Below are 24403 nucleotides of genomic sequence, written 5' to 3' on the forward strand. Positions count from 1 at the left end.
TGCTCGGGTCGCGGGGCTGATGACGTCACTCAGCGGGGACGGCGCCTCGCCGCAACGACGGAGGACGGCTCGGTTCCGCCTCCGAGAACAGCTGGATTCCGACGGGGGACGGACGGGGCCGGCGGCGGTGCCTTCCCCTGACCGCCCGGCGTCCCCGAGGCACGGGGCGGCGGAGCGCCGCTTTCTCCGCGCGGAGCCCCGCGGCTCCGCCATCCCGCCGGCCCCATCGCCGTCGCGGCGGCCTCGCGTCGGCAGCCGCCGTTGGCGGGGCGCCCGCGCTCGGCCCCGCCCCCTCGCCTCTCCCATTGGTCAGTCCGCCGAACGGGGCGGGCAGTCCGGGCGGGGTCCTTTGCGCTCGGTCATCGCGTCCTCACCGCGCGGCTCCGCCCGGCTGCCCGCGGCGATGCCTGTCGTCGTGCGCCCGCTCCGCTTCCGGGGCTCCGGCTGCGGGGACGTGGGGGACCTCAGCGAGGCCGAGCCCGCGCCGCCCCGGCCCCGCTCCGCTCCGTGCGGGCCTTCCTGGAGAGCGGCGAGCGCGGGCTGGCGGCCGCCGGCAGGTGGGGGAGCGGGGCGTCCGGGCGGGCGGCGCGGCCCGGCGATGGCGCTGGGGAACTCGCTGGAGACGAGCGGCTCCGCGGGCGCCTTGACGTCGCGCTGCAGGCGGCGGTCGCGAGGCCGGCGCTGTGCGGAGCGGGACGCTTCTACGTGCGTGCTGGAACTTTCCTGCTGGAAACAGCGCAGAGCAGCGCGGCACGATGGAGAGATGCGTGTGAACTCGCAGCCTGGTGGTACCTGAACGCTTTCCGTGTCGGTCCCTGTTCCGTTTGTGCCTGCAGTGGTTGCAGTTGAGTGCTCTCGCTGTGCACGCACTGAACGCCTGCGTTCCAAAAACTAGCTGCTGTTTTTAAGGCTGTCTCCTCGCCAAATCTTACTCTTCCGTACTTGTTGGAAAGATTTCAAGTGGGGTGAAGAAAATCTCAGCTGTTTCACTTGTCAGCAGTGCAACGACTCTGAAGGGCTAACGAGTGTATTTGCTGTAGGCTGTTCCCTTCTCTGTAATGCAGCCGCATTAACTGACATTAAGGTTATTGATACGGGAGGGAGGGGAATGACCCGAGTAGCTCTCGCACACTTCTTGCATAGACAGCAGAGCTTGATGAAGCTGAATTCTGTGCTTTATGGAATGCAATCAGTTTTCCTTTTGCACAAGTGCTTGCGCTCAGAACATCGCTTTCTCTTGTGCGCTCTTACAGCTGTTTGCAATCGTTCAGTTTCTCACCTCGTGTCCTTTCCTGAAAAGAAACAAGCTTGTTTCCTAACTTGTAAGACTAAATGAAGAGATTTGCTTTTTGTTGTCAAGAAGCTGTAGCAATTCTTTTCTTTGCTCGCCAGATTCCTAAACCAAAGTCAAAACTAATAAGAGGAGATGGTGCTGGGCAAGATGTGCTGGAAATGTTGGCCTGTGACCGAAAAAGCCAGTGTGGTAATAAAACCAGTAATTACAGATGTTCCGTAGTTCTGCTTTAATCTTATGAGCAGCTCATGTCAGAGTTAAAGGCTTGTTAAAGAGCACGCTTGGCGTCTTGGAACACACCATGAAACGTTCTGCATTTTGGCTGCGTATGAATTGCAAGCAGCGGTTTGATCCTGACACGTACTGGGCTTTTTCTTTGTGTCTGCAGGACGTTAAGATAGAATTTGACTTCCAGTGTCTCCTAGTCTGCTGGTTTCTGCCTACTAATACACTATTTGTAAGCACTGCTCGTCCCAAGTGTAAAAGAAAATACTGCTCTTTTCCTGTCACTTCTGTTCCCTTCTTTGTTCCAACAGGTTTGCTGCTTTTTTTCCTTTCTTTTTTTCTTTCTTTCTTTTTCTTTTTTATTATGGTAAAGCTGAGGCAGTCATTTTCAGTCTTCACTGTCCTATGGGCTGTAGATGAAAACCAAGAAAACACCGGGCATCGGGCTGAATTGTTCCTGAATAGGTGAGACTGACAGCTACTTATTTTGAGGACAATTGCAGCGCCCTTATAATAAAAATTCACAGTAACTCTGGAGAACTGGATTTGAAAATGCCTTGGGACTGCTGTCAGCCCATATGCTAGAAGAGTGGCTTAATTACAGGGAGAGTGTAAGGAAGAAATTTGCAAATATCTGAAGGGAAATCTCGCTTCCCAGCCTGAAGCAGCAGGCTTTTGCACGAGGAAGTAACGGTGTGTTTTTCTGTAGGCGCCTGTCTGTGGCACGAACGGAGCTGCACCTCAGCACGTCGACGTGCTCAGCAACAAGCGATCCACGCGCCGCCTCTGCACAGCACTTGTGCTGCTGTGCTTCCTCAAGGCACCTGTGGTGCACCTGTGTGTTTTGATGCTCCGTCTGCTGGAATCCTTTCTCCTCGTGGAGGTGATGATCGCTACAACTACGGCCTGCCCCAGGCGAGCGCAAATCCACCTCTGCCTGAAGCAGGCTGTTTTACAAGACCTGCGTTTGCACCCACAGGTTTAAAACCTGCAGAGTCCTGTGTCAGTGCCGCACAGGACAAATTAGGATCCGCCTTTGCGACAAAGGAAGGGCAGTGGGACTGTAACATCTCTGCAGTGAGAAATGAACCCGCTGCCCCAAAATGTGCTGCCCTGCAGAACGCAAACAAAACTCGTTCAGCAGTATCTCTTCAAGAACTGTCCTTTCAACTCGATGGGAAAACCCCAGCGTGTACCTCTCAGAATCTGGCAGATGCTGAAGCGGAGCCTGCAGAGGGAAGATGTAACTTCTCAGTGTGGATGCCTCCAGGTGGATTTAAATTTGGCATAGAGGAGTGCAATACAAATTGCGCTAAGGAAGACGATCCGCCCAAGGAGCGTACAGCAGGCTTGACAAACATGGATGGAAAAGACAAAAATGAACTGCCCTCAGGTGGTGGAGTTACACTCCAATCTCAAGAAACAGCAAACAGGGACAAGAGTGAGCCCAGCTGTGAGAAAGGCACGTGGATAACAGCTCATGTTTCTGGTACGAACGCAGCCAAAGCGTCTCCTTGTGGTGCCAACTCTGTAGCTGTGCTGGAGGAAGCTACCAGGGAACACAGCGACCTCAGCCATGGTGGTGATGGTTCTGATGCCGCTGTAGAGGCCTCAGAGGCTTTAAGCACCTGTGAAACGCCAAGAAAAACCGTGGTGTCTGCTCCAAAGTTTGTATTGAGGTCTGAATGTGTCAAGAGCGTTTTCAGTAACGAAAAGACATTCCCATCTGGCAAGACCTCGGCCATCGGTTCCCTCTTTGGATTCGGCTTTAATCCTCCAGGAAGGAGCGCTGATGGAATTTGAACATCTCAGAAAGCAGAGCAGGAAAAACCGGGAGTGGCTGAAGCAGCCAAAAGCTGCAGTGCAGCTCAGGAACCTTGGGAGAGCGAGGCATCCAAGCTGGCTCCTCCAGCACAAGATGGGCCCTCCGACTTCTCGTTTAAAGTTCTGGAAGAAGGTGAGCGTTAACTGAGCTAGTAATTTATTCAGCTGTGCTGCTCATTAGTCAGTCATTCATTAGTGCTGGTCATTGAGTTCTTCTGTCTTAATAGGACGTCGATTCTTTCAGTGCCAGTGCAGGTCTGTGATCTCCAAATCCTAGACTTTCAACTTGAGTGATGCTGAGCTGTAGCTATTTGCACGTGAGAGCAGAAACGTGCCTTATGCAGGATTCAGCGTTGGTCTGCAGTGAGACAGGGAGCTGCGGGTAGGATTTTGGAATGTGTGCGAGGCGCTGTTTAAGATGTCAGGGTGAAGTGCTGAGTGCCTTTTTGAGCTGAACTGGCAGTGGATGTGCGCAGGCCTCGCTCTGACTGGCCACTACGAGAGCAGCACGTGTGCTTCAGCTTCAACTCGAGTCATCCCTTCAACTCGGAGGCATCCTGCTGCTCTGCCTCCATTCCTTTCCGGTAGCTTTACATCTTTATGCCTTGGATTGCCCTGGTTTTTCTTGTGCTTCCCAGAAGAGATGTGAAATAAGTTCTGTTCAGTCGCTGTGTCAGATCTTCTGGAATTTCACATGCTCAGAGCTCATCGGTAGTACAGCTGCTGCAGACAGCTTTCCGTTTCTGACTGGCTTTTGCAGTCCTTGGTTTTGCTTTTCCTCTGCAGATGATTCCCGTGTGGCTCTTCCTTGTAGCTGTGTTTTGTTTGGTGTAAGGCCATCACTAATTCTTGTAACGGTATGAAAATGCTGACCTGTTCCTGGTCTGAGACTTGAATTTCAAAGGGAAGGGGAAAGTATAGTGCTGCTGGAACCAACAGACTCTAACAGTACTTCAACTGAGAAAACCTGTCATCTTCCATTTGGCCAGTCACCCTTTCTGAGGCTGTGAGTGTCTGTATAGTAATAAAAGGTGGCACATATTGGGCTACCAGAAATATAAGTAAATGTCAAAGGAAGCTGGTGTCTGTAGTGGCAGTGGCAAGTTTGAAATCTTCATTATTGCACGGAGGTTCTTGGATAGCAGCAGAAAACCAAAGCATGGCGGATTTACAGTTCCTTAGTTATCCTGAATGAGTGTCTTTTTATCTAAGGATGCCTTTTCAAAAGCTCTGAATGCAAGATGTTCTGAGTATCGTTAGGTTGCTTCATAATGTACGTGCCAGAAATGATCTCAGTATTTAGCTGTCTTATCAGCTGTTTTCCACTGATGTTTGTTCTTGGCAGCAGGCCCCCCAGTCAAACCTGAGCTGCAGAGGGAATGTGTTACTGCTTCTCAGGTGTCTCAGGGAGAGAAAGGAAACAGCTTTGCCTCCTGAAGTAGAAACGGCTTTGGCTGGTAGAATTCCTCCTAGCAGGTATGTAAGAGTGGAGGGATTTCAGAGCAGTTTCCAAGGGAAATGGTGCTCGTTTTGGAATCGCACTGCTCCAAAGGCACTTCAGTCTCTTGTCGAGTCCAGCTTGAGTGTGTCTTAAGAGTAATGAAGAGTTCTTGTTTGTTTCTTTCCCCAGTTGTTCGCTTCCCTTAATCCCTGTTACTTAGCTGCTCTGAAGCAGTAGGAGCTGTAGGAGCTGTAGGAAAGTTGGAGACTGAGAACTTTCAGTCATGATTTCTCTGTACTGCAGTTGTAATTAGAAATGGAGAAATTTATCAGTTGCTGGGAGGGAGGGAGAGAGGGAGGGAGAGGAGGGGGGAAATGCGGCTTTATTGGAGGGAGCGGTTATTCTTAGTGTCCAGCCTTAATGTAGTTTGAAAGTTAGGCTCTCATGGCTTATTTGCTTCCTGTTCTATTAATCGTGCTGACTTATTCTTCCTTCCTTGTACAGATTTACATACTGAGCAACCAGTGAACAGCAGCGGAATTTGTGCAGTCAGCTGCGAGCAGCGAAGAAGCAGAATGCACAGAAACTGCTCACGTATCTCAGGATTTACCAGGAGGTGGTGATGCAGCTTTTTAGGAAGGAGAAGAACTGCAAGCTCAAGTAGAGATGAGTTTAACTGGAAGTAGCCTTGCGTAGCTTTGTAAGGCTTAACACAGTTGTTCGTGTCTGGATTTCGTGTTTGACCCTAGCGTGCCTAATAGGATGAGAAGCTTGCAATGACTGTAATCTTCTAGTTTGGCCTCCTGTAAAGAACAGACCTTAATTGCAGGTTAGTGTAATGATTCAGAGCACCAATAAACAGTAGGTGGTGTCCTTTAATTGGAACAGCTGATCTGGTGAAGTCTGCAGAATGTCGTCTTCCTCTTTCTTCAATATCTGTCTGCCTTTCCTCATCTCTTCATCACAGTATGACTTCTGTGGGGTTCTTCTCGCCTTACCTGCTCTTTTTCTCCTTCGGTGTCACTTCTCCCACCAGAAATGCTTGTCTGTCACGCGTTTCTGCAGTTCTTCCAAGTTTTTCTGTAGCTTTGGAAGATGTGTCAATTGAAGAATGTTAAAAGCCAGTAATGCGCACGTAGAAAGCGTGGAGGACATGCAGCTGTGAGGCCTCCGTTTATTATTTTCAGTTGATTCTTGTTCTGTCAGATGCCAGCATGAAGTTATTTCACGGTCTTTAAGAGGAGAGCACCTGGGATGCTAACAGTGCTGCGTTATCACTTAGCACATCATTCAGCAGGCCTGAAATTTCGCTGGGGAATTGTGGCCAGCACACTGGATAGCTTAAGAATCAAACAACTTGCTATGCAGCGTGGTGCAGGCAGTGTTGCATTGCTAAAATGAATTTCAAACGCTGGAACTTGTTGGGCTCTTCCATTTGGAGAAGGCAGGGCTTTTCATTCACTTCAGTGCATGATGAGCGTCGAGCTGAGGGTACAAAGCCACTGAAGAAAGGAAAACGCTGAATAATTTTGCATTATCTGATGTCAGAATTGTAACAGTGCTGTAGGTGACAACAGCTTCTGGGGAAATCACGCATTACTGTGCTGTGTTTTAGGTGGAGGTAAAGTCTGGAGAAGAATGTGAAGGAATTGTCTTCAAAGAGAGGGCAGAACTTTACAGCTGGGCCAGAGATGCCGCTCAGCGGAAGGAGCTCTTGGAGAGCTGAAGCTCCTCTTCCGGACACAGCAGAAGTATTCCAGGAGCCTCGTGAGAAGGGGCCGAGTTGCTGAGGTGTGTGCAAAGCATGTCATCGCCACAGAAATGAACTCATTGCCCTCTGAGACATCAAACTGCTTGAATTTGGACAGCTACAGGTGATGCTGGTGAGTCGGTTGGGTGGTTTTTACAGTTCCTTCCGGTCTCTCCTGCAGTTTGGCTTTGTTTTACCCTGGAGATCCTACAGAACAAAAGCTGCTGATCTCTGGCTGCAGTGAGTAGAGCTAAGGAAATCTCTTCTTGGGTTTGTTTTCAGACGGTGAAGTGGAAGTAGAGCGAGTTGCGGTCAGATTAGAAGTTCAAGAACTGGCTGATTCTTTCGAGAGCAGATTGAAGAATGCCAGCAGAGCTTGTCAGAGCTGCAGAAGGGCCAGCTCTCTGTGGCAGCGGAGCTGTCAAAGGACACCGGCCCTGTTGTTGTGTATTTGGACGTTTCTGCCAGCGATGAACCTTCAGGACACACAGCCACGGAGCTGCTTTCACACATTGTCCCTCGGACGGCTGAAAAGCTCAGGGCCCTGTGCACAGGGGAGAAAGGCTCGTGGATTCAGGAGTACCACGTTTCACAGGATAGTTAGTGACTTCCTATGTCAGGTAAGCTTAACGTGAAGGCTTTTCACGGAGAGAAAAAGCCCACCTGGGCTGCAGCACCGCATGGATCCTGCCTGAAAGTGGGCTTTTCCAGTTTTTGACTGTAGTGAGAGTAGCCAAAATCAGCAGGGCTGCTGTCAGCAGCGACGCCTCAAGCTTTCCCGACACTTCTAGAGAGGATCACGTTTGATTCTTGGGGAGCTGTGACTTCATGGGAACGCCACAGCCTGCGTGTGAGACTTCATTTTGTTCGTGCTGTTATCTGCCTGATGGCTCCTCTTTGACAGCTGTTTGATTTGTGGGCTCTTAGAGCCAGCTTTCAGCCTTTGGCAGCAGCAGGAAGCGGAGCTCCCGACGTGTTGTAGGCAGCGTTTGCTCTGCTCAGGGGCCTTGGCTGCAGCGTGTGTGCAGAGAACAGCGTGCGTGTTTGGCATGGCTGTGCAGCAGAGAACAGAAATGGTAGTTTTGTCATTTTTCAGTGCCTCCCAGGACAGCACTCTGTGGTAGATCAGAAATTGGTGTGCGTGTTGGATTTGCTGTTTAGCAGGTGCATTCTCCTGCTGCATCTCTGTGCATCTCTGTATCCTACTGTACTTTGACTGCAGGAGTTTTCTCGCAGTAGGGTCAAGGCCACCCAAACTCAGGTCTGTTGTGCTTTGAGTATGGAGCCCTTTCAAGGCTTGATTAAGACCTAGCAGAGTAGAAGCCAACGCTGTGTGAACGACAATTCAAGAGTGTCCTTTTCTGGAACTGCGCTCACAAATGGTCAGAATTCACTGTAGGATGCTTGTGATTGTTTTGTACTATTAAGTTCTGTCCATGAGAGCTTGTTCTCCCTGTTCTGTCAAAAATACTGTTAGGAATTCTTGATGGTACTGTGCTCTCAAGTATGCAAACCTTTTTTTCGTATTAGAGGCACAATTTTTATATCAATGCATCGTAGCAAGCCAGATTTCCTTTCCTCCTTATGGAAAACCAGATGCTTTCAAACATCTTTCCAGTGTCATGAATAAAGGTCCGTTCTTAAAACCTGTATCCCCTCCGTTGTGTGAAGGCTTGAGCGGGGTGGAAAAGCAGCCAGGCAGCCTGCCTTCTTTTGTAACACTGTTGGGATTTTGGGCTGTGCCATGGGTTCAGTTGCTCGTAGTCAACAGCGATTCCTTGAAGCTGTCATTCAGTTCAAGTGTGTTTGTTTTGTCTCGATTAGTTTTGCTTTTCCACGTGCCGCTGCCCACAGGCACAGCCCTGCTGCTCAGAGAGCTGGGAACAATCCCTAACTTGAGGCTGCGCAGCTCTGCCTCGCGAGGTTCCGTCCACCCCTCGCTGGCAGGGTGCAGCCATCAGCCTCCCTGGGCTCTGTGGCAGTCCTGGGCCCTTCACACATCCTGTTTGTTCAAGTTCTTGGTAGCGTACGCCGTGCTGTGCTGTGTCTGATGCTCAGCTGTGAACGATCCTGATCATCTGCTGCAAATGCACTCCTGCGCTGCTGCTGGTGGCTGATCTGAGTGAGCTGGCCAGGCAGTGGCCAACCAGTTCAGGCCCACATTTGCTGTCACGGTGTGTGGTATCGCGCTCTTCTTCCCGTTTCCCAGCAGATCACAGGGCCTTGCAGCAACAGGGTGTTGAGATCCGCGCTCTCTCGCCCGGTGTGGCTCCCTCCTGCACCGGGCACGAGGTCCAGTGGGAACAGCACAAGCATTTTTATCTGCTTGCTTGGGCTTTTTACAGTCCCTTTGTACACGTGGGCCTTCCTGTGCCCAAAGCCAGAAGAAAGGGGGCTTGCTGCTCCATACCCAGAAGAAAGGGGTTGTCCTGGGCCAGAAACCAGAACGAAGGGACTGGCTGGACTAAAACACAGAAGGAACGTGGCGGGCTGGGCAGACAGCCAGAAGGAACGGGGCTTCCTGGGGCAGAATGGAGCAGGAAAGCAGCCTGCTGGGCAGCAAATCCGTCAGGGAGATTCTTGCTGTGCAGAAGCTGAGAAGGAAGGGGGCTCACCAGGAAGAAACCCCGATGGCAGAGGGCTTGCTCAGCTCAAAGCCAGAAAGAAGTGGACTTGCTCTACTGAAACAGTGAAGAAGAGAGGCTGGAAAGGTCAAACGCCAGAAGGAATGAGGATTGCTGGGCCCAAAGCCGGAAGGAAAGGTCCTTGCTGGGCTGGAATGAATAGAGAAGGGTTTTGCTGCTCCTGAGCCCAGAAGGAAGAGGGCTTGTAAGACCATACCCAGAAGAAAGGGGGAGTGCTGGGCAACAAACCAGAAGGAAGGGGGCTTGCTGGACTCAAACCCAGAAGGAAGGGGCTTGCTGGTCCATACCCAGAAAGAAGTGGGTGTGCTGCGCCACAAAGCAACAAGAAGGTGCTTGCTGGGTCCTGAACTAGAAGAAAGGGGGCTTGCTGGGCCACAAATGGAGAAGAAGGGGGCTTGCTGGACTTGGTTAGGGTTAGAGTTAGTTTTAGGTTTGGGGCAGTGAAAGCTTAGGTTAGGGTTAGTGTTAGAGTTTGGTGTTAGTGTTGAGTTTTAGGGTTATGCTTGGGGTTAGGGTTTGGGCTAGGGTAGGGTTAGGGTTCGGTTAAGTTTGAGGGTAAGGGTTAGGGTTAGGTTCAGTGCTAGGTTTACATTTAGGGTTAGGATACAGCTGGGGTTAGGATTAAGGTTAGGATTAGGGTTAGTGTTTGTTTTGGGTTAGGGACTGGGTCAGGGTTAGGGTTGATGTTCAGGTTGGGTTAATATTAGTGTGAGGGTTAGTATTTGCAGAAAGGTTTAGAGCAAGGTTTCAGGTTTGCATTAGAGTTAGGGTTGGGGTTAGAGTTTGGGGTTAATTTTGGGTAGTGTTAGGGTTAGGGATTGGGTTTGGTTGAGGGTTAAACTTATGGTAAGATTTAGGGTTGAGCTTAGGGTTAGGGTTTGGAATTAGGTTTAGGATTAATGTTGTGGCTAGGCTTAGAGTAAGGTTTAGAGTCAGGGTTAGGGTTATGTTTAGGGCAGGGTTTGGGTTAAAGTTAGGGTTGTGGGCTAGGGTGTAGTATCCTCTGTACAGATTCCATTGTGATACACGACTGAACCATTTGCCATTTCACATTTAATCCTTAGGGGCACCGAGTCAATGGGGGTTTCACGTGTTCTCATGTTCAATACAGAACCAGCAGTGGCAGCAACGATGTCGAGACGACGACTTTCACAGGCATGAGAAGTAATGGAGATGTGCACAGTTCTTCCAGCCGCTGTGCAAAGAGCGAATCCAAACCAGCGCTCTTCTTTACAAGTCCCTTCATGCTGTGAGGTTTCTGCCAACGGTGGGTGTGCTTACAACAGAGACATGAGGTGAGCTCTGGGTTTTACTGACTCTTTCTGTTATGATTCTACGATTACTTTTGACCTTTTCGTTTTCCTTTTAGTTTTCTTTCATTGTTATTTTGTTCCAGGCGTGTACCTGGACAGAGCCCAGCAGTTCCATGATACCATTGTGTCCGTGATGCTTTCCTAGTGAAGGGAGTTTCACCTGGGTGATACCTCCTTGTACAGCCAAATGCACTGAAACAAAACGAACCTTGCTGTTATTCCTTTCATGTGGTCATTTAAGTGGCCATTTTAATACAATGTATTTTAATCAGAGAGATGCCAGTCAGTCAGAGATCCCCCACGACATCCTTATAGCAAAGCTGAGGAAGTGTGGGATGGATGAGTGGACAGTGAGGTGGGTTGAGAACTGGCTGACTGGCAGAGCACAGAGGGTCGTTGTTGGTGCAGAGTCCGGTTGGAGGCCTGTAAGCAGCGCTGTTCCTCAGGGGTCTGTGCTGGGTCCGGTCTTGTTCAACATCTTCATCAGTGACCTTGATGAGGGGATAATGGCCACCCTCAGCAAGTTTGTGATGATACGAAGTTGGGAGGATTGACTGAAGGCCGTGCTGCCATTCAGCGAGAGCTGGACAGGCTGGAGAGCTGGGCAGAAAAAAACCAGATGAGGTTTAACAAAAGCAAGTGTAGAGTCTTGCATCTGGGGAGGAATAATTGCATGCACCAGTACAGGTTGGGGGATGAGCTGCTGGAGGGGAGCTCTGCGGAGAGGGACCTGGGTGTCCTGGTGGATGACAGGTTGCCATGAGCCAGCAGTGTGCCCTTGTGGCCAAAAAGGCCAATGGCATCCTGGGGTGCATTAAAAAGAGCGTGGCCAGCAGGTCGAGGGAGGTGATCCTCCCCCTCTGCTCTGCCCTGGTGAGGCCTCATCTGGAGCACTGCGTCCAGTTCTGGGCTCCCCAGTACAAAACAGACAGGGATCTCTTGGAAAGAGTCCAGCGGAGGGCCACCAAGATGGTGAAGGGCCTGGAGCATCTCTGCTATGAGGAAAGGCTGAGTGAGCTGGGTCTGTTCAGCCTGGAGAAAAGGAGACTGAGAGGGGACCTGATCCAGGTCTATCAGTATCTGAGGTGTGGGGGGCAGAATGGCGAGGCCAGACTGTTTTCAGTGGTGAGTGGAGACAGGACGAGGGGAAACGGCTGGAAACTGCAGCATAGGAAGTTGTGCACAAACATGCACAAGAACTTCTGTACAGTGAGGTGAGGAGCACTGGAACAGGCTGCCAGGGAGGTGGGGGAGTCTCCTGCTCTGGAGATGTTCCAGACCTGCCTGGATGCCGACCTGTGCGACCTGCTGTAGGAACTGCTTTGGCAGGGGGTTGGACTCGATGAGCTCTGAGGTCCCTTCCAACCCCTACAATTCTGTGATTCTGTGAGATAAAGGAGAACAGAGGTGACAGTAATTGTTTCAATCTGGTGCTACAGCTGTAGCCAAGATCTTTATTGCACATAAGGATACAGCACTTCCTCTTCTGTCAAGTGCAATAAGCAGCGCATTTCAACTGGTTCTAGAACATCACTGTCCTCTAAAGCTGGTGGCTTTTCAGCTGTCCCTTGAAAGGCTGCTCAGCTGCAGTGCCAAGCATTTCTTTTCTGGTGTCGTTAGCTATAAACGTTCTACTTCTGCCGTTACAGATCGTGGACAGGTAGATCACAGCTGTGTGGTGTTCATGGGTACAGCTGAGAAAGCATTGATGCTGCTTCCCTCGAGATGTCAGTCTCAGCAGATGGCACTGCAGTTAAACTTCTGCCACCAGAGAAACTTTTGCCTTTGTACTTTAACAAGCTCTGGAAACAAGGCGGTGTCACCTGGGAAGAGTACAGGAACGCCGTCCGGACTTGCAGACGTGGGATCAGGGAAGCCAAGGCACAGGCAGAACTGAACTTGGCAAGGGACGTGAAAAACAATAAGAAAACCTTCTACAGGTACATTGGCCAGAAGAGACAGGCCAAAACGGGCGTACCTACTTTGGTAAATTCAAAAGGAGAACTGGCTTCAACAGATGAAGAGAAAGCTGAGGTGCTGAATGAGTTCTTCACCTCGGTCTTCACTGGTGGCCAGGATTCCAGTCTTCTTCACGTCCATGAACCCTGCATCCCCAAACCTCTATGTGGGGACCAAGGAGGTAAATCCCTCCCCACTGTAAGGGCAGAGCAAGTCCGACAGTGCCTCCTTAGACTGAATGAATACAAGTCTATGGGGCCAGATGGCTGCATCCCAGGGTCCTGAAGGAGCTGGCTGAGGTGGTTGCCGAGCCGCTCTCCATCATATTTGAGAAGTCGTGGCTGTCAGGTGAGGTCCCGGATGACTGGAGGAAGGGTCACGTCACTCCCATATACAAGAAGGGGAGCAGGGAGGACCCGGGGAACTACAGGCCGGTGAGTCTCACCTCCGTGCCTGGGAAGATGATGGAACAGATCCTCCTGGACAACATGCTGGATCACATAAAGAATGAGCTGTGATCCGAGACAGCCAGCACGGCTTCACCAAGGGAAGGTCATGCCTGACTCATCTTGTGGCCTCCTATGATGGAGTGACGGCATTGGTGGATGAAGGGAAGGCGACCGATGTCATTTACCTGGACCTGAGCGAGGCCTTTGACATGGTCCCCCACCACATCCTCATCTCCAAATTGGAGGGAAGTGGATTTGATGGGTGGACGACCCGATGGATGAGCGATTGGTTGAAAGGGCGCAGACAGAGGGTGGTGGTCAATGGCTCTGTGTCCAGGTGGAGGCCGGTAACAAGTGGTGTCCCCCAAGGGTCTGTCTTGGGACCGGTGCTCTTTAACATCTTTATTAATGACATCGATGAAGGAATTGAGTGCACCCTCAGCAAGTTTGCTGACGACACCAAGCTGAGTGGTGCGGTTGATACGGTGGAAGGAAGGGATGCCATTCAGAGGGACCTCGACAGGCTGGAGGGCTGGGCTCGGGTGAACCTGATGAGGTTCAATGAGGTTTGCATTGGGGCCGGAAGAACCCCAGGCACCCGTACAGGCTGGGAGGAGTGGGCCTTGAGAGCAGCTCGGCAGAGAAGGACCTGGGGGTCCTGATGGACGAGAGACTGAACATGAGGCAGCAGTGCGCTCTGGCAGCTCGAAAGGCAAATGGGATCCCGGGCTCCATCAGGAGAGGGGTGGTCAGCAGGGACAGGGAGGTGATCGTCCCTCTCTACTCGGCTCTTGTGAGGCCCCATCTGGAGTCCTGTGTCCAGGTGTGGAGCCCTCAGGACAAGAAAGACATTGAGATTTTGGAAAGGGTCCAGAGGAGGGCGACTGAGATGAGCAGGGGGCTGGAGCACCTCCCCTATGAGGACAGGCTGAGGGAGTTGGGCTCGTTCAGCCTGGAGAAGAGAAGCTGCGGGGTGACCTCATGGCAGCCTATCAATACCTGAAGGGAACCTACAGCCAGGAGGGGAGTCAACTCTTCAGAAGGGCTGACAACAGCAGGACGAGGGGAAACGGATCCAAGTTGAGGGAGGGAAGATTGAGGTTGGATGTTAGGGGGAAGTTCTTCACAAGGAGAGCGGTTAGGGCCTGGAACGGGCTGCCCAGGGAGGTTGTGGATGCCCCGTCCTTGGCCGTGTTCAAGGCCAGGTTGGACGGGGTCCTGGGCAACCTGATGTGACTGTGTGTGTTTGGTGGCCCTGCTGGGCAGGGGGTTGGAACTACGTGATCCTTGAGGTCCCTTCCAACCCAGGTGATTCTGTGATTCTGTGTGGGAAACCCACGGTCCCCACAGGGTGGATGCGGAAAAGAAATGGAGCTGAGATGCATCTGTGTGCTGTGAGTGCTATTGCTGAGGACAGGGAGGAGCCCCAGCTGATCAAAGGGCTTTGGTAAGAACAGTGGTGAAAGCAGGAGTGGAGATGGAAGGCTTGGATTGCTCTCGGAGGAACGGTGGAAGGGTCAAATGTTCTGCAGGTTCAGCACGCGCTGCGCCCTGCCTGCGCCCTGCCTGGTTTTTTGTCCTTTCCTTTTTAGGGTAGGAAAACAAATTTCTGGGGCAGGAGAAGAAGAAATGCAGCAGTCTTCTGTGCACGGCTCATTTTGCGTGAGTTGCCAGGTGCTGCTGTGGTAATGGGTGCTGATGAGGCAGCCTTCATGGCAGGGCTGTGGCTTTATTTTATGTCAGAATTTGAGGCCTACGATTTTCCCACTGTGAGTGCCTGTTTTAAATGATAACAAGTGATCTGAAGATTAGCTTCCCTCCTTGTATCAGAATCACGTATTGACTTTTGATATTTGTCTTTCTATTCCTTTAGCAACTGGGGTGTTGATGCTGCTGCACGTATCTCCCATTTTGCCCTTCTGCTTTGTGTAACAGAATAGCAAAACATGCCATCTCTGTGTGCAATTTCTGAAGTAAGTAAAGTGAAATACTTCCAAGTCAGTAAAATACTTCAAGGTTCCCTAAACTTTGGGTCTGGGAGGTGACCACTCCTTTGTCTATGATGCAAGCACAGCGGTGATGCAGGCACTCGCTGAGGTCACAGTGGCTGCCGGGCTGGGAGCGTTTGTGCCCCAGCTGGGAGCAGAGCTGGTGCTCTAGTGAGCGTGGTGCACACTGAGACCGAGCTCTGTGCTTTCATTGAGAGATCTTCCTGTGAGAGCCCACTGGAAGCAGCGCTGCGGCGTGTGTGAGAGCTGGGCACAGCTCCGGCTGAGCAGTGGCCAGGTGAGCTGGGGTTGGTGCTGGGTGTCTCAGCAGGAAAGCTGGGCTGGGGTGGGCAGCTGCGTCAGCCCTTGTCCAGGCTGGCGGTGAGACAAAAGGAGTTTTCTTCACGACAGCAACACCAGCCGTGTGCTTCAAGGTGCAAAACTATGGAGGAGATGGAGAAGAACGCTTGCTGTCAGAACTCATGGCAGCTGCACGGGAGCTGGGTGTATTTGGGAGACAGTTCTCATTAGTAGTTGGTTTGGAGTATTGCCCTGCCCGATAGCTTAAACTGCATAGCAGAGGAAAGCTGGGAAAATGCTTTTTCCTATTCTTCACTTGCAGGTTCTTTCTTCAGGGTTGGTTTACAAAAGGAGGTGTTGGGGACTGAGGCAGTTGAAGAGTGAAGCCAGCTCTTTCCACCAGCGGGGGGTCAGTCCCTGTGGAGAGGACCCCAGGAACGTGAGCTTCCTCTGAGACGTTCCCCACATGTCCCAGCAGGGACACAGACGCGGTTCCCATTCCTGCTTTGCGCGTGGAAAGGTATGGCTGGGTTTCTCTAACTTGGGTTTTCTTCCTTTCTCTGGTTTTGGAGGGGAAGGGGTGGAGCAGGGGGAGCCCTGCTGGTCCTTAGGGAGCTCAGTAACCAGTGGGCTTGTGCGGTGCAGCACAAGGACAGCATGGCCAGGCTCCTTCACCTGGTGGGGCAGGGTGGGAGCCGAGAGCGGGCGCTGCCCTCCTGCCATCTGTACCTGGTTATGGTTTGCCACGTTTGCTCTGGTTTCTGCTGAGAAGTTTGTTCTAGCTGCCTGCAGCAGGACAGGGTGGGGAAGGAAGGATGGTGCAGAGCTAAGGCTGCGCACGGTAATTTTGCACGGGTTGAACTGTGGCACCTGAAGACCCTGTTTCCCTTGGAAGAATGCTGGTGTTTGCAGGTGTGTTGGTGCAAGCCCTGCAGTGCTGTCTGAGAGCGCCTGTCTGCTGCACCTGAGCGATAAGAAAGCTGGATATGCCCAGCAATTGCAGCTTGTGCAGATGTTGTGAATGCGCTCCCAATGTTTCCTTCAGTGAGAACTCAGCGCTCTCTGGCACGATCTGGAACACTGCATCTCTTTGCAAACGTCGGTGCCTGTATCCATGGCCCTCCTTTTTTCTCTCCTCAGAAGCAGCGCCGTGCTGTTCCCCATGCTAGGGAGCAGCAGCCAGCAGGCTGCCCCAGTGCCAGCTGGGCCTTGCAGCGCGCAGAGGGACGCGATGGGGACGGAGCATCCTTAGCACCATGCACAAGTGAGTCTCTTCAGTCCTCTGTCATGAAGGATGGAGGAATGAGTGTTACTTGTGAGTTGGTGCAGTGCTGTAGGGATGTCCAGTAGCCATTGTGGAAGCATTGGGGAGGCTGACAGTGACAGCTGATGGCAGCAGTAAGACAGAAGTCTGTGTGTAAGTGGTGGCGCTCAGAGCTGAATGAATTCCCTGTAGAGACCAAAAAATCCATGTCTCAACTTGTGCAGCGTTTTGTAGCGTTTTGTTTGCTGAAGCAGCTTTGCTCTGCAGAATGCAGAGCTGTCAGGCAGCCCTGGGTTCCTCTGCTGCCACCTGAGCAGGAGTGAGAGCAGTAATGCTTTGTGTAAGCGCACTGCAGTTTAACCATCAGCTTCTGTTCTGGCTGTAGAACAGTGTCTTTTGGTTTTGGGGGTGGATGTGGGCTAACAGGACAGCGCTGCTCCTGGGAAACCAACACTCCATCTGTTGTTGTAGGGACGGAGCCTGCGCGTCCATGGAATGGTGCTGGGCATGGGGGGAAACGGAAAGCCTCCCCAGGTAAGAAGCTCTTGTGAGCTGTGCTGTGGGTACTGCCTGTAAACAGGGCTGCGTGAAGGGGCGTGTGATGGAGGAGAGGGGAAAGGGCCCTGCAGATGTCTGCTGACTGCAGAAATGGCGGACCATTGTAGCAGCAGAAGGGCAGATTGAAGAAACGACGCTTGAGGAGCAGAAGTTTGTGGTTGGCTGTGCTAAAATGTTCCTCCACAGAGATGCTCTTCATGTCTGTCTCGTTTCCTTTCTGTCAGGAGCTGATGACAACAGGCTTGCAGGGAGGCAGGGGAGGAGCAAGGAGAGTGGCCCAGCACCCAAGAGAGGTAGGACACGCAGCAGGCATCTGGGTTTGGTGCCCTGTCTTTCTAGTTAGGCTTTCTGTCTGCCCTTTCCTGGGACTGTTGTCATTGCATGTTGCTTGAGGTCTTAATCCCTGGGGATTCCAATTACCTTTCCTGTCCCAATTGACAGTGCAAGCCCACAGTTCACCCAAGATCCTAAGGTGCATTGCTGTGAACACTGGAGATGAGATTTCCTAGTATCGTGGCCTGTTTTGCAGACTGAAGGGAGTGCTGGACTCATTACATGTTGCTGCTTCCCCTTTCTTGTTTCTAACAGGGAGAGGTGCTGAGCCAAATGGCGAAAGCTACGTGCAAACTCCTCTCCAGGCTGGAGGGCTTCCTGAAGCAGCAGGTCCCAGCAGAGGGGGAACAGCTGCTCCTGCAGTTGCCAACTGCTCCTCCTCCAAGATCGTGGTCGCAAGAAAGCGCAAGGGAGTGGAAGAGGAGGAGCAGGAGGCAGAGCTGGGTCCTGCCAACAAACAAGTGAAAGTGGAGCACAATGGGGAGAAGGCTCAGAGCCCTCATCAGAGCAGAGGTGCTGTGCCAGCTCCATCAGCACAGCCTGGGCCTGCCCCAGTGCCGACCGAGAGGTTCCGGACCTCAAAGCGAAGAGGTAAGAAGATGCTGCAGCTGCCCTGCTGAGGTGCTTCCCTTGTCAAGCACGTGGAGTTTGCTTGGGGTTTGCTTTGCTTTTTCTTCCCTTCTGCAGGGAGGGGAAAAGAGGAGAAGGCTACCAAGTCCAAAGGATGTGCCAGAATGTGTCATCCTATCTTTTCCCATGAAGCCCACGATGGCCCTCTGCTCGTCCCACTGCAAATACCCGTTCCTGAGAGATTTCCCAGGCTGTTGTCGTGGTACCCGTGTTTCCGTGGTTTTGCTATTGACAAACTGAATTTCTCTTCTCTTGCTCTCTAGAAAGACGACGACGACAGAAAGAAAGGAGAGCAGAAATGAAGAAGGCTGCTCTCAGAGCTGCTGCTGCACATGCAGAGGTGAGTCCTTGGCGAGCACAGACACGGCTCTTGTTCTCTGTCTGTCAGACATGAAGGGGGTTGTGGAATACTGGGGGAAGCGGTGTGCTGCTTTGACACTTGCCTTGTTTCTTTCCAGTTCTCCACCATGAACAGCCTTGTGGAGATGATGGAGAAGCTGCAGCTGAAGGACTGAGCGGAGGAGCATCAGCAGGCAGCGGCTTTGTGGCAGCAGCCCAACTTGGCGCTCTGGGTTCAATCCATCAATAAACAATTGGAGTTTTGCATTCACAAGGAGCGCATGGCCTGATTTGTCCAGCGGCACCCAGTGAGCTGCTGCTCCACCTCCTGGTTATTGCTCCACCTCCTCGTTGTTCCTCTGGCGGCGCTGGGTCAGAGCTCCCACAGCTCCATCAGGGAATGCTGCAGGGTACAGAAGCAATGGACGCACCAATCCTGGGCCCTGCCCACAGACGCACTGTCTGAGCAGTTAGAGAGCAGCTCCATAGAGCCGTCTGACTTTCTCGGGGCAGCACTGAGCAAAGTGAGCGTGTGCCCCTCAGCCTGCAGGCGTCTCTGCTGGGGGAAGAGAGGCTCCGCTGGCCGCCTGATCCCGGAAGGCAGAGCTGTTCTCCTGACTTCTCTGCAGTGCTGCCTTCCTTCATCGTCCCCCCTTTCTTCAGATATTTTGATGCTACTTTTCACCCTTTGGGGCGGAGCTTGAGTGACTCTCATCATTGCAGAGCTTTGTACTGAGCGGAGTGGAATTTTCTGGCTTTGTTTCTACAAGCCTAGGCTGAAAACCGCAGCGTGCGTGCGAGATGGGAGTCCTAGCACTCTGGAAGTGGATAAGTGTTGGGATGGAGCTGCTTTTGGTTTTCTAATGAGTGCATAAGGAGCAAAGTTTGCCAACAGGATGGTGTTTGCTCAACTAATGACTAGGAGCGATGTGCAGAGGAAGATGGCAGTTGGCAGATGGTGCGTGGCCAGAGCTGCTGTTTCTGTCCTGCAGCCGGGAATGCTCCACGCCGAGGGGTGCGGGCTGTGAGAGGAACCTGTCTGTGGAAGCGTGGCCGTTCCTCCCGTCTGATGGGGCAGAAGGCAGGGACAGGAGAGGAAAGCTGAACAGATGTGCATTTTCGTCACGGCTCTTCCTGTGTGGGAAATGAGCTGTGCCACTGTGCTTCTTTGTGCTGGCTAGTTCTGGAGCTGTGCCTTCGACTTGATGCTCAGCTGTTCCTGTGTGCAATGCTCCACACTCGGACCCTGCAGAGCCCAGAGGCCTCCTTGGCTGCTGTCACTCACCTGGAGCTTGCAGGGTGCTGTGCGTGCTGGATGTAGCTGCTTCCAGCTGTCATTTGCAAGGCCCTGTAAGTGCGCTGGGTTCCAACAGCAGTCAGATGACACAGATGAGAAAGAAGCAGGAAAACTTTTATGTATTTTTTTTTACATCACAGGCTTTGATCTCCAACCGAGCCTGTTGTGCTGTGGAGAGCAGTGGAAGCCGTTCAGTTGCATGACCAAGGGGTGCAGCCTGGTTCCCCCCTCCCTAAGGGGGAGGCTCATGGAAGGGCTGGCTGCCTGCAGGGAAGGAGCTCTGCTGTTTTGTGCGCCCTGTTGCTCAGAATGGGGTCAGCAGTTCTGTGGAGATTTCCTGGGTTGAGTCCTTTGTGTTTCTCGGGTAACTTAAAGCTGTGTCTGCTCTTGCCTCTGTTTGCAGCTGCCGCGCCTCTGGCCTTGGCCCCCACAGAAGCCCCTCCTGGTTGTCAGTGGCAGCTGTTAGCTGTGCAGTGCCAGCAGTCTGTGGAAACGGCAGCACTTGGGAGGATGACACAGTTTGCCTGATTTTATGCTTTCTGGATGCGGTCAGGTGAGAAAGCGCTGTGCTTGGTGGCACAAATTCCTTGGCCAAAGGACGCTTTGGAGCAGAGGTTTGCTGTCAGGAGGCCTGAAAGCATGGAAGGAAATGCTGCTGTGCACTGGGCCCAGAGACATCAGCTCCCAGCACGTCAGGGACTGCGGACGCCTGCAGCCTCTGTGTCTGTCGGGGATTGCTCCAAGGGCTCTGCAGGCAGCTGTCCGTGGCTGTTTTGCTTTGTGAGGGCATGGGCACAGCTGACAACACACTGATGGTGTCCTGCTGGGAAATGGATGCGCTGGATGGCAGAGGAGGATTCTGAGCCCAGTATGGGATCATCTTTGTTCCTTCGTGAAGGTGAGTGTTTAAAAGTGAGACACTTGAAGCTGCATTTGCAGGGTGCCTGGAAGGAGGTGACTCTCGCTTGATAGCAGTTGGGTGTTTCAGAGCAGCTGAGATTAAGGGGACGTCACAAATCATGTTCTGAGAATGTTCCTGACCGTTCTGAGTTGTTCAATTGTCTACAAGAATGCAAGCAATGCAAAAAAGCAAAAGCAGAACAAGCACGGCATGTCCTGCAAAGAATCCAGCTTTCACAGAGACTGACAGTTCCTAACGTTCCTTTTTCTTCTTCTGTCAGTGACTGAATTTGCTCTCACCTCTTCTCTCTGCACGTGACTTCCCACTTCTTCTATCTTTAGTTCTTCTTGGGTTGAACTTCTCTCTTGTCTATTTCTCCTCCTTTCTACCTTTGCAATCCCTTCCCTCCCTTCTCTTTTCTGTCTTTTCTAACTTCTCCTCTCTGCTGCCTTCCTCCCTATTCTTTTTTCCTGTCCTTTTCTTTCTTTTCTCTGCACCGTTATTTCTCCTCTTCCTCCTTCTGCACTTCCTGCTCCTCTGTTCCCTCCTCTCAGTTCTCCCCTGCCTGTTCCTGCTCTTTTCCTCTTCTCCTCCTCACTCCTCTGCCCTGTTTCTGCATTATTTCATCCTCCTGCAGCAGCGGCTCATCTGCTCTGCACTTCTCTCTCTGTGCTGTCCTCTGCTCTTTGAGTAATTCTTCCCTCTGTCCTTGCTCCTCTTCAGCTGGCTATTAATTCTCCACATCATGGCTCCTATTGTGCTATTTTTTCTTCTCCATATTCTCACTCTTCCTTCACCTGCACTCCTCTTCTGCCGTTCGTTGTTTCTCTCTGTCCTCTCTCCTCTTTCTTCTGCATTCTTCCTCTGCTTCTCCACTTCTTCATTCCCTGCCTCCTCGCTCCTCTTTCCTCTGCATCAACACTGCTCTTCTGTTGTGCTTTTGTCCTTTTTCCGTACTTCTCGTTCTTCTGTAGCTGCACTCCCCTTCAGCTGTTCTTGTTTCATTCTGTCCTCACTCCATTCTTCTGCATCTCCCCACGTCTTCTGATCTTCTTTACAGTCTCCTCACTTGTTTTGCATCTGCATCTGCACTCTTCTCCCACTCATTTTTCTGTGCTTCCTCCCTGTTCTTTCTTCTGCATCTGAACTCCTCTTCTGCTATTCTTTCTTCCTGCTAATCTTTCTTCCCTGTATAATCATTCCTTTTTCTTCTGCATCTGTCTCTGCACTCTGCTCCTGTTTTCTTCTCTTTTCTCTCTTTCTCCATTTGCACTCTTCTGCTGCTTTTTTTCCCCTGCCTTTTCTCTCTGTCACTTGCATCTGCACTACTCTTCTGCTGTCCTTTCTTCCCTCTATCCTCACTTGTGCATCTGCACTCTCCTAAGGCTGATCCTTCTGCCTTGTATTCTCCCTGCTCTTTCCTCTGCATTCTCACTCTCCTGTTTGTTTTTTCCCTTGCATCCTCCCTCCTCTTCTGCTGTTCTTTCTTCCTTGTTTCCTCGCTCCTCTTCTGCATATGCACTCCACATGTGCTGTTCATTCTTCTCTGTATCCTCACTGCTTTGTATTCTGCATCTGCTCTCCTCTTCTGCTGTTCTTTCCTTCCCTGTATCCTCACGCATCTTCCTTCTCTGTTTGCTCTCCCCTTTGCTGGAGGCTGTTCTTTCCTCCTTTAATCCTCACTCTTTCATTTGCTGCTCTACTCCTCCTGTTCTGTCTTCTATTTATCCTCACTCATTTGATTCTTCTGCATTCACGCTCCCTTTCTGCAGTTCTTCCTTCCCCGAATCCTCAGTCCTCTTTCTTTTGCTGCTTCTTTTCCACTTTCTCTCTGCTCTTTACTCTGCATCTGCAGTCATCATTTTCTCCTACTTCTTCCCTGTCTTCTCTCCTGTCTTCTCCATCTGCACTCTTTTTCTGCTTTCCTTTCTTCCCCCCTTCCTCTTTCTTCTGCATCTGAGCCCCATTTCTGCTCTTCCTTCCTTCTCTCTCTCCACTCTCCTCTTTCTTCTGCGTCTGTTCTCTTCTGCTGTCCTTTCTCCCCTGTAACCTCACTTCTCCTTTTTCTGCAGCACACTCATCATCTTTCATCCCTGTCTTCTCCCTTCTCATCCACCTGCAGCTGCAGTCCTCTTCTGCTCTCCTTTCCTCCTTGTATCCTCACTTGCCTTTTGTTCTGCACCTGCACTCCCCTTCTGCTTGGCTTTCTTTATCCTATCCTCTCTCCCGTTTTGTCTGCATCTGCCCACCACTGCTGATCTTTCTTACTGCTTCTCCTCCCTGCTCTTTCACCTGCATCTTCACTCCTCTTCTGCTGTTTATTGTTGTGCCCTCGCTCCTCTTTCTTCTCCACCCGCATTTCTCTCCTGCTGTTTTTCCCCTGCCTCCTCACTCCTTTGTTGTCTACATCAGCTTTACACTCCTGCTTTTCTTTCTCCCCTGTATCCTCGCTGCTCTTTTATCTGCATCCCTCCTCTTCTGCTGTTTTTCCCCAGTATCCTCGCTCCTCTTTCTGCTTCTGCTGTTCTGTTCCTTGCTTCCTCGCTCTTTGCATGTGCACTCCCCATCTGCTGTTCATTCTTCTGTATCCACAATATTCTTCCTTGTACACTTGCACTCCTACTGTTGTTCTTCCCCATCCCCTTACTGCTCACTGCTGTGTCAGCTTTACTGTTCTGCTCTTTCTTTCCTCTCTCTTCTTTTCTTTTGCATATGTACTCCAGTTCTTCTATTCTTTCTTCCCCATATCCTCTCTGCTCTTTCACTTGTATCTGAACACCTATCCAGCTATTCTTTCTTCTCTGTTTAGTCGTTCCTTTTTCTGCTGCATCTCTTCTGCTGTTCAGTCTTCTGTCTATCCTCATTGCTCTTTTGTTTGTATCCACACTCTTCTTCTGCTCTTTCTTCCTTGTGTCCTTTCTTCCTTTTCCCCTGCATTTTCTCTCCTCTTCTGCTGTTCTTTCTTCCCTGTATCCTCACTCCTCTTCCTTCTGCATAATTAAACTCCTCTCTTGGTCGTCTTTCTTTGTCTCCTCACTGCTTTGTTCTGTATCTGCACTCCTCCTTTTCTGTCTTCTATCAGTTCTCACTCCGCTTTGTTCTGCATCTGCCCTCCACTTTTCTTGGTTTTCCCCTGTCCTTGTTGCACTTTCTTCCATCTGCACTCCCTTCCTGTACCTTGTCTTTCCTGTCTACTCACTGCCCTTTCTTCTGAGCTGCGCTCCTCTACTGCTGTTCTGTCCTCACTACTCTTGCTTCTGCATCTGCAGTCCTCCTCTCCTCTTCCTCCTCCTGTGTCCTCGCTCCTATTTCTCCATCTGCACTCCTCTTCTGCTGGATTTTCCCTGCATCCTCACTCGTCTTCATCAGCTTTACTCTTCTGCTGTTCCTTCTTTCCTCTGTCCTCACCTCCTTCTGCGTATGCTCTCCACATCTGCTGTTCTTTCTTCTTTGTATGCGTGCTGCTCTTTCTTGTGCACTTGCACTCCTCTTCTTCTGTTCTTACTTGCTTTTATTTTCCCTGTTTTTTCTTCATCTGCTCTCCTCCTCTGTTGTTTTTTCTTCCCTATCTCCTTGCTTCTTCCTTCTACATCTGCTTTCCTCTTCTACTTTTTCTTCCCTCTCTCCTCTTGGTTCTGCCTGCATTCCTTTCTTCCCTGTGTTCACACACGTCTTCTTTCTGTGTCCGCTCTCCACTTTGGCTGCTCTTTCTTCCATTTATCCTCACTCTTTCATTTGCATCTGCAGTTCTGCTGTTTTCCTTGCATCCTCACTCCTCTTTTTTCTGCATTACTGCTCCTCTTCTGCTGTTCTTTATTCCTTTTCTCTTCAAACCTGTGCGACCTGGTGTGGGGAACCTGCTTTGGCAGGGGGTTGGTCTCAATGATCTCTAG

The 24403-nt window shown here is 51.3% G+C and overlaps 1 protein-coding gene and 2 long non-coding RNA genes across 7 annotated transcripts in view; all 3 read left to right on the forward strand.

Annotated features, from left to right (window-relative positions):
• Positions 1-24403, forward strand: part of LOC128084826 (zinc finger CCCH domain-containing protein 11A-like) — a 40548-nt gene that overhangs the window by 14979 nt on the left and 1166 nt on the right. The window contains exons 5-11 of the transcript XR_008208689.1: positions 16924-16986; positions 17235-17303; positions 17599-17934; positions 18237-18313; positions 18432-19662; positions 19750-20162; positions 20395-20507. The gene's annotated coding sequence lies outside the window, so the exon portion shown is untranslated. The remainder of the gene's footprint in view (positions 1-16923; positions 16987-17234; positions 17304-17598; positions 17935-18236; positions 18314-18431; positions 19663-19749; positions 20163-20394; positions 20508-24403) is intronic.
• Positions 432-7974, forward strand: LOC128084828 (uncharacterized). 2 transcript variants are annotated; one of them, XR_008208694.1, is made up of 4 exons: positions 432-807; positions 1393-1483; positions 6400-6667; positions 6817-7974. It is a non-coding gene; the product is annotated as an uncharacterized LOC128084828 (long non-coding RNA). The 2 variants fall into 2 exon arrangements; XR_008208695.1 differs by lacking the exons at positions 432-807; positions 1393-1483 and adding an exon at positions 5451-5613.
• Positions 14235-16426, forward strand: LOC128084827 (uncharacterized). Of its 4 annotated transcripts, none has more exons than XR_008208690.1 (5): positions 14235-14669; positions 14774-14873; positions 14970-15394; positions 15524-15708; positions 16329-16426. It is a non-coding gene; the product is annotated as an uncharacterized LOC128084827 (long non-coding RNA). The 4 variants fall into 4 exon arrangements; XR_008208693.1 differs by lacking the exon at positions 16329-16426 and having other exon boundaries at positions 14970-15186; positions 15323-15394; positions 15524-15796; XR_008208692.1 differs by lacking the exons at positions 15524-15708; positions 16329-16426 and having other exon boundaries at positions 14970-15186; positions 15300-15515.

Source organism: Tympanuchus pallidicinctus, unplaced genomic scaffold (genome assembly GCF_026119805.1).
Source record: "Tympanuchus pallidicinctus isolate F22 unplaced genomic scaffold, pur_lepc_1.0 scaffold29, whole genome shotgun sequence".
Classification (NCBI taxonomy): domain Eukaryota; kingdom Metazoa; phylum Chordata; class Aves; order Galliformes; family Phasianidae; genus Tympanuchus; species Tympanuchus pallidicinctus.